The sequence below is a fragment of the Micromys minutus genome (genome assembly GCF_963924665.1).
Source record: "Micromys minutus genome assembly, chromosome: 25".
In the NCBI taxonomy this organism is placed as follows: domain Eukaryota; kingdom Metazoa; phylum Chordata; class Mammalia; order Rodentia; family Muridae; genus Micromys; species Micromys minutus.
In genome coordinates, this window is record NC_137960.1 from 37,404,905 (window position 1) to 37,411,617 (window position 6,713).

Below are 6,713 nucleotides of genomic sequence, written 5' to 3' on the forward strand. Positions count from 1 at the left end.
ATTTTGACAGGTTACAAAATTCACAATATAAGAGAGGAAAAACAAAGGAATGTGGTTCTCAATGTAATTGTTTTTTTATTTCATCTTTTTTTCTAATGTCTTATAGAACTGGAGAGGGTACATTTTAATAACTTTTTCCTTTACATTTTTTATCCTATGTGAATGGGATATTTTTTCTACATGTGTATCAACATGAACCTGATACTCTCAGAAGCCAGAAGGGGACATTAGATCCTCTGGGACTAGAATTAGAGATGATTGTGAGCTGCCATTTGGGTGCTGGGAACTGGGATCCTTTAAATGAACAGCCATAGGTTCTTAACTGCTGAACCATCTCTCCGGTCCCTAATGACTATTCCTCTGGGTACACAGCCCTGAAACTCCTCAGCCATGTAGATTCAATGTTATAGTCCTCCAGGGAGTTCTGACTTCTGTTGTTGTAGTTGAATCTTGTCTGTTCTTCAGTTTCATATCAATGATGTTGTGTGGGGTTCTAACTGCTTTGGCTTAATAAAATTCTCTGTGGGTCCACACATACATGAGTATGTGTATATGTATATGTGTGCATATGTATCAGAAACCTGTCCATTTCTAACTCTATAGAGAATTATATGAATAGATTACTTCTTTATCATTTTTTTTCTTTCTTTTTTTTCCCCCCTTGTTTCTTAAACCAAGTTTTATTGATGTCTTAGTTAGGGTTTTATTGCTGAGAACAGACACCATGACCAAGGCAATTCTTACAAATAACAGCATTTAATTGGGGCTGGCTTACAGGTTCAGGGGTTCAGTCCATTATCATCAAGACAAGAGCATGGCAGCATCCAGGCAGGCATGGTGCAGGAGGAGCTGAGAGTTCTACATCTTCATCCAAAGGAAGCCAGGAACAGACTAAGCATTCTCAGGCAGCTGGGAGGAGTGTCTCCAAGTCCACCCCCAGAGTGACACACTTCCTCCAACAAGGCCACACCTTCTAATAATGCCACTCCCTGGTCCAAGCATATGCAAACTATCACAACTGATAAAATGGAATTGGGAATATCTTACTAGGAACAGTAGCAGGCCCAGCCGATCACAGGAAAAAATGTGGCAGTCCCTTCTGTGGAGGAAGCTGCTGCTTACCAATTAGTAATTAAATTTAAGAACTCATAAAGAGGTGCAGAGGATCAAGGCGTGTTAGCCCAAAGTTGATAGAGACTTTTATGAATAGACAGGATCAGCTGCAATCCTCTTGGCTAGGAGGAGAGGACACCCTAGAGACAAGTGAGAAGGGGTGGGTGGCTGTGTCACAAGCCGGTCCCTTGCCGGACACAAAGACAGTTTTCCATATACCCTGGATGCACGGCTTTGGAAGCTTTTGGGACTCTTCATAATCAAGTACACATGAGCATCTTGGGGTTGGAACAGGGAAAACAGCACCCCAAGTTTAAATACAGCATGACTGTGTCTACTGTGTCATACAACAAGCCACATTTCCTTCGTCAGTGACAGTGATGGGAGTCTGATTTACAACATAAATTACGGCTTGAAATCACAGGTACATAAGTCTCAAGTTTACAATAAGAAAAATAAAAATCCACTCTGGGCTAGCTGTTCCATCGCTGAAGCTGTGGTCCCTCACCCATGTCAGCAAGGGTGAGCTGATTCTCCTTTGGAGGCGAAGGCGAATCCATGGCTACAGGAGCAGCTTTACCCCACCCACATCATCAGTTGATGCAGAATCAGTGTGGTCGTTTTAGTAAGGGTTCAGTCTGTTGTCAACAGCTTCATTTACATTCTGCTTGCTCTCCAATTCACCCCCTGATGGGAGGCTGGGAATGTTCTCATGATTGGCTACCATGCCAATCATAAGGACTACGTCAGGGACGCCTTCCCCCTGCTTCTTTATGATTTCTTCCACTCTGTACTCCAGGTACCTGTCCAGCTCTGCCTCCATCTTCACCACTTCTGCCGAGACTTTAGGTGCATTTGGAAAACAGATCGAAATCATACTCACATGGTCTCAACTTCCCTTCTTCAAACAGGTGTTGATGACTTCATTCATTGCAAACTTTCTCAAGGTCACCAGTGACTTCGAGTCTGGATCTTACAAAGTCACAGAGCTCTTCATTTCCCATGCAAGAATGAAGAACTGATCATCTTCTTCAGACCTCTCAATATCACGGACTTCAGACCTTTTCCATGGACTCATATGTAATTAAAATCCCCAAGGGCTCTCCACACAGCCAGAGAGCCACTGACACACTGAATCATCACAGAGCCCCTGCATTCTGAATTCATTCTTTTTCCAGCGGGTTACTTGGTTTATGGTCTTGTGTGAAGAAGTGAACTTTTCTATTCCTACAAAGTAAACCTGTTGAGGTTCCACAGCTAATAAGTATGTTGGGGGAGAAATGACACCCACAGCTGTTGACACGCTTCTATCTGCACCGTGTTTCTTCTCTGACATAACTCTCACGTGTTCATCAATCTCCAGAAAAGCAGTTCTGATCCCATTCTTTACGTTTTCCACAGAAGGTGCTCCTGCAGACCCTTTGAAATCCTGGTTATTGGTGATGTAATCTAACAAGTGCTCACAGCAGTCTTTGTCAACCTGAGGACCAGCATGCCCATCATATACAGCAAAGAATGACCATGTCTCAAGTCCACTAGACAAACCGATCACAGCCGTATGAGTGTCCTCCGTTTCAGCTCGCCAGCTTGCATGCTGCTTAGGCCGTATCGCAGCCCATTCCCCTGCCCTTGGGCATTAGCTTTTCCATCTTTGGCTTGTCTAAAAATGCTCCCATTATGACTTGATTCTCTAGATCCGGAGCAGCCGCGGACGGGCAGGTCCCTCGGTTCACCGGGAAGGCGGTGGCGATGGCGGCCGGGTACAGGGTCCTGCCACAGTGGCCAGGGCCCAGGCGGAGGAGGGGAGGAGCCTAGCTGGGTCCGTCCCTTCCCATCGCTGCCCCTTGGCTCAGATCATCCGGGAGTATCATTTTTTTCTTTACTGAAAGACATTTGGGCCATTTCCAAAATGATGATATGGTTTGTCATTGACTGAAACAAGGCTAACCTTAAAGAAGTCATCCACCTGCCTTAGCTGCCTTCCTGGGTGCTTGTTTTTATATAACCACCAGCAAATGTGTGGATGTCACAGACATTTTCATATCCTTGGAAACAGTGGGTGTTTTCAACTTTAGCTCTCCTAGTAGACAAACATTTTGTAGTATAATTTTTCGTCTCAGAGGAGTGAATTACCAAGCCAGGGGTAAAAAGGAAGCCAGTGTTTGGGACTATACCACCAAGGGAAGGGAGCTAACCTAGGCTAATTCTGAAATACTCTGGATGGTGTACATTCGCCAACAACACTGTAAGCAGGCATCTGATAGTCCAGCATGAAAAGGATCTATGAAGACTCTTGCTCTCAAGTGACAGGTGGAAAAGCAGTGTGTTGGAAGGGATGTGGTTACGGAATTTAGACAGTAAAGTGGGCAGGGCCCAGGGAGAGATTTGCATGCCAGGAGCCTTCCTGACAACCGCCCAGAGGTCTTCTGTTACTAGCTCAAGGCTGAAGGATCCAGCAAACCTCAGATCTGGAAGAGGCGGAACTCCTACAGGGAGGGTCAGGCACCTGAACCGATACTGTGTAACACACATGGAAGACGCTGAACCGATACTGTGTAACACACAGGGAAGAAGGACTTCTCTAAAACAAGTTCTATACTGTCAGGAAGGCAGAGCACACGTAGACAGAAAGTTGGCACACATACATGATGGCCCTTGTTCTTACAGCTGCACACTCACACTAACACATGACCAGCAATAAGAGAAAGGAAAGAAAACTGGCCTGAGCCTACAGGGTGAGCAATGGGATTTGATCTGACAATAAAACTTCAAATGGACTTCATTAATGAGATTATAGAATGCTAGGGGTGTGGCTTGGGGACAGGGTGCTGGGGCTGAGGGAGATAGTACCTATCTATCCCCAAACCATCCCAGCCCCCATCCTCCATCCCCCATCTCCTGTTCCCATCCTCATTCCCCACCCCCATCTCTCATCCCATCCTCCACTCCCATCTCCCATCCCATCCCCCACCCCCATCTTCTGTCCCCAACCCTATTCCCCAGCTAAATGCAGGGAACACAATGACTAGAACATTGGAGCTTCGCAAAGGCTGGTGACAATATTTAAGCCTGGGGGATTTTTTTTTAAGTGATCAATTCAATATGGAGACACCCTTTGCTCTCTCTTTGGTAGCAACCCTGTCTCCAGGTAACAAGTGTGAAAACCTTTATTTACCCCACTGTTCCCAAAACCAAGTCATCAGGGAAAACCAAGAGAAATCGTTAGCAAGCAAGAAAGTAAGTCCAGGAACAAGTGACTTCATGGTACAGAGTTGATAAAAGAGCTGATGAAAATGTCTGAGTTAGCTGAAATGGACTGGCCTGCTTCGGGGAAGAGAGGCGCACATTTTTGTATGATGGGAAGACAACTGGGCAGGGGATATCATGAATATGTTATTGTACGACCTCAGGCAAGTCACAACCCTTAATCCATCTATGACATGAAGGGGGTTGGCTACTGAATAAAGAAAGATTGTCCATACCATGATCACATTCTTACGGACACTCATACATGCCAGGAATTTAAAAAAGGAATTGTGTCTGCTTCCTCAACACAGCTTTCCTAATGCTCTACCAAAACCCCGGGCATGTATAAAAAAAAATCGCATCCAAATGACTGTTCTCAGTGTTCCAACCATGCAGCCTGTGATTAGCAGAATCTACTCTGTCATAATTGAGCAGGGTAGTTCTAGAGGAAAAAAATTACACAAAATTTCACTAAATGGGCATTCATTTGAAACAAGAGTTTCACAAGGCTAACCAGATCTCGGGGTCTGGCATACCACACTGATTACATAATGCAAGTCCCTTCAATTGCCTTACATTGTAGGGGTGCTCACTTTCAGGCCACCCATCCACAGCCCACTATAATTTATTTTCTTTGTGGTAAATGGCAAACATGTCTAAATTAGTTAAATGGATTTAATATGCGGTTGCTTTTGAGGATCAAACATTTGTGACCACTCACTCCTGCCAAGGAGACATCAGCCCAGATGTGGACACCAAATCTCCATTTTCGTCTCTTTGTTTTATTTTTGTTTCTTCCAAATGACTTCATTTTCTTGTTGCTGAGGCCAAATGATTTTTACTAAGTGATTGCTTGAGCTTTGACTCTGAGCAAAAGCTTCGCGTCATTTGGCACCGCTCTGCTAGCAACCACAGCCGCCAGCAGCTGCAGATGGAAGGATGGCAAGCTCATCCTCCCCATAGCTGGCCAAATGTGGTCCTTGTCTCACCAGTGTCCCAGTCAAAACGAAAAACCGTGACCTCTCCTGCAATGCCTTTCTCAGAGAAAGCCGGGGCAAGCCAGGTTGCCAATCCACGTGAACATAACCTGCACAGTTTGATAATGTGTAAACATGTCATTAGCACCTTGTAGACACCGTGCTTGAAAGTCATAGTGTAAATTACTCTTCCCACTATCAACTGGGAATTTGTTTGGTGCAGCAAGAGTCACGACAGTCTGGGATATATAAAAAGGATGTTTGACATAACTATTAAAATAAGAGGCCGAGGCAGAAGGAAGAAAACTCTTCCCAGACAAGAGGAGAAGAATTAAAGGAGTATGTGACAGATTTGGTTACACAAAACCTTTTAAAGTTCCCAGCTTAAAGTCCAAGCAGCAGGCCCACAGATAAATAGTTACCATATGTAACTTGTTTTCAAGTCCATGAGAGACCAACCACTCAACAGGGCCACCAAAAAGATACACAAAACAAGAACCTCGGGAGGGAAATGCAGAACTCTGATTCTTGTAGCAGCTTCCAATTAAAACACCATGACAGTTTTCACCTGAAGGACAAACAAGAAATTAATAAAAGGAACCAGAACATAGTGCCAATATATGTTTGTTTGTTTAATTTCCTCCCTAGCACAAATAATTCTGCTAAGAACACCGGGGTACATAGACTTCTTAGAAAATAAACATTTTATAAAATGTGGGAATCATAAACAATGAGGTGAATTGTATGTTTTTTTTTTTAAGGTGGCGGTTCTGCCAGCTTAGTCTTTTAAAATACTGCACAGCGCCATCTTTCCATGTGAGCTATATGAGATGCCCACCACTGCCATTCAAACATGGTTTACTCTCTCTGAAGATGCTGCTGAAACTGAGTCTATGCTGAAGGTGAATATTTACTCTTACTGTGGTGCTTAGAGGCAGGGCCTTGGGAGTTGACAGGGTGAGACAAAGACACCATAATTGAGTATCGTGGCATTTAATAAGTGTTTCTGAAATGACCAAGGAATGCAAATGGAGAAGAGATGAGGGGGAAGGGAAAAGGCGGAAGGAAAAGTAGAGGGCGCTCCGGAAGGACAGCGTTAGGTTCTAGGTGATGGTCTTGCTTGTCTTGACTATGATGGCCAATATGCAGATCTCTGCATGTGATTAAAAAACATTGTACAGCATTAAGCACACAATGTGCAGGCACACAAATGCGGTTTTTAAAACAACAGAGAAAGCTTGGAGAAGATGAACGGATCGGATCAGTATCCGTAATAGTCCCTTTTGTAACTGTCCTGAAGATTTTCAAGATGCTGCCATTGGGTTTGGGAAAGTAGATCATTTGGTAGAAGGCTTGTCAGCATGCACGGAGCCCTGC

The 6,713-nt window shown here is 44.3% G+C and overlaps 1 pseudogene across 1 annotated transcript; it reads right to left on the bottom strand.

Annotated features, from left to right (window-relative positions):
* Positions 1 to 1,735: 1,735 nt before the first annotated feature.
* On the bottom strand, positions 1,736 to 2,804 carry LOC308436851 (protein phosphatase 1A-like; annotated as a pseudogene). Its single transcript has one exon. The product of its transcript is annotated as a protein phosphatase 1A-like (transcript).
* Positions 2,805 to 6,713: the final 3,909 nt, after the last annotated feature.